Source organism: Octopus bimaculoides, chromosome 6 (genome assembly GCF_001194135.2).
Source record: "Octopus bimaculoides isolate UCB-OBI-ISO-001 chromosome 6, ASM119413v2, whole genome shotgun sequence".
Taxonomy (NCBI): Eukaryota; Metazoa; Mollusca; class Cephalopoda; order Octopoda; family Octopodidae; genus Octopus; species Octopus bimaculoides.
Genome location: NC_068986.1, coordinates 390,520 through 392,911, shown reverse-complemented (window position 1 = coordinate 392,911; position 2,392 = coordinate 390,520). Strand labels below are relative to the sequence as shown.

The following is a 2,392-nucleotide window of genomic DNA, read 5'->3' as shown; positions in this document are numbered from 1 at the left end:
TGTGTGTGTGTGTGTGTGTGTGTGTGTGTGTGTGTGTGTGTGTGTGTGTGTGTGTGTTTGTTTAGCACAACATTGCAAATTGAGAAACGGTATTGTGTGAAAAATATGATATAGCAATATGAAACAATATAGATTGCTATCGTAAGTGCGATTCTGAAATAAGTACGACATTTATATAATTGACTTACAGTTAAACAAAAGCAAAGTCTTTTCCCAATAGGATATTAATTAAACATCCAACTTTCTAAACATACAAATTTCCTTGAAGCCCTTATCCCAGCACGGCATCAAATCTATGAGTAATGGCATAAACTCATTAAAATTTGACTTGTTTCCATGGATTGCTCAACGTTTATTTCAATGGGCAATATGTGGCCAGCGGGATTGCCTTACAAAAAATTGCCTTGAAATTTTTTTCAGTCGTGCTGCTAGCCAGATGATGGGCCATGTCTCATGTGGCCCACTTCTAGAAAAAGATTGTCCATAGTAAGCTTAGTGTTATGTGAATACTAAATGTGCAAATACTTCATTTTAAGAATTATACGAAACGTAACAAGGTGGTACACATTGTGGTCTTAGAGAGTTAGAAAACATTCCAGGGACTGGTGAAATGTTTAATCAGTATATTTAGTAATATATTTATTGCCAGATTGTTGTGAGTGAATGAAAGGTCGTGTAGCCCAGAAACTAGCTTCGCAAATCGATGGTTTCGGTTTCTACCCGGTGTACCACAGCATTGATGTCATCCATCATCATCCACTATTGTCTCGAGTTGATTACAGCTGGAAGGTAAACTGTAGAAGCCAATCAAAAGTACAATTCCTGTTCTTGGGTCGACCAATTTAACTTCACCCTTTAATTCCAGGATATTTTCAGGAGAGCTCAGTGGTCTGAGAATAGCTTCTTTCTTTCATCCTGTTAGTTACTGAGTCTCCAAAGATGTTATGGCGCTATCATTCATCTTCTGATTAAATTATTTAAAAATAAATTATTACTGGGGCGTTGAATATAGCAGTTTCAATTACTTCTTATTTTGAAGAATGACAAGTGTTCGTAACACTTTGTGCATCACAGAATCTCTAAGGAGATTTCCGTCGTCATATATTGAGACAGAAAATCACCGCAGTAGGCCCAGTCTTTCTCTAGTCCATTAAGATTGCCAGAAATTGCAACTGCATTACTCCTCGAGATGTGTTTAATTAATAACCTACTGGGAAAAGACTGAGTTTGTAATCAATTATGCAAACTGATTCACTTACCTGCAGTAGCCTGGCATCATAAGGACGTGTCAATCTTTTTATCTGTATTGTATCTATTGATTAATGTGTCGCGTTTATATATCGTAGGATGGTAAAATATGGAAGTAACTGCAAAAAATAAAAACCCCTTTATAAACGATATAATCATTCTTCTACAGTGTAATTTGTATAGGAGAAATTTACTTCTAGATTATGTTTCCTTGCAAAGTAATGCATTTCTCTAATGAATAGACACTGTAGGAAAAGATCTTGAAGGATTATTAAAAGTCTAATCTTTATTATTTATTGAATAATACACACCTGAGCATTATTTAAAAATGAAAATCTAATGACATTATAACAAACAGAAATAATTGTTCTCAAACACTACAATTTTTCTGAAATCGGGAAAAATATTCCACCTAATAAATTTCACAAGACATGATTGGTTGTTGTTCATACGTCATTCTTTGTTACTAAATTATCAGATTTCAAAGTAGAAACAACGGATAAATAACTTTCTCTATTTCAGGATCTTTTAGTCTGTTTACGTGTATGCTTAACCCTTTTGAAGGAGTGAAATTTGTTTGTGAAAAAACATAAAGAACATTTTTCACGGAAAATTATTGTAAACAACATGGCGTCAATGCAACAATATAAGAGGTACTTGTTTCTGATAGCAAACTAATTAAGAGTGCTAGCTGAAGGGAAGGTAGAAAAACGCAAAGTTGGCGTCAGTAAGGCCTTCTTTTCCATTTATTTTGTTCGTTGTTTTGAAACTGATTGTAAGGATACTCAAATGTTGCTTACAGATGGTATTTAAACAACCCCCATATATTTTTCAAAACCCTACTTTCAACAATTATTAAATTTTGGATTGTATTCCTATTCAAGAATGTTTGCGTTCCTATCAGGCTTTGATTTTTTAAATTTCAGTTTTAAGCTGTGTTGTATAGTTACACAGCGTTCAGTTTAATAAACACACGCATACATGCATACACATTTATGCATAGACATATACAGGCACTCACACACAAACATGCACACACTCATACCCGCGCTCACACAATCACTCATGCTCACATAACTCAGGGACACAGACGAAGTGTTGGACGTAAGTCTAAAACGTTTCGCTTCACAATGATGTGGTTTTG

At 34.7% G+C, this 2,392-nt stretch overlaps 1 protein-coding gene across 1 annotated transcript in view; it reads right to left on the bottom strand.

Moving 5' to 3' along the window:
• Positions 1 to 1,338, bottom strand: part of LOC106873602 (transmembrane protein 272) — a 220,705-nt gene extending 219,367 nt beyond the window's left edge. The window contains exon 1 of the mRNA XM_052968519.1: positions 1,260 to 1,338. The gene's annotated coding sequence lies outside the window, so the exon portion shown is untranslated. The remainder of the gene's footprint in view (positions 1 to 1,259) is intronic.
• Between the last annotated feature and the right edge of the window lie 1,054 nt (positions 1,339 to 2,392).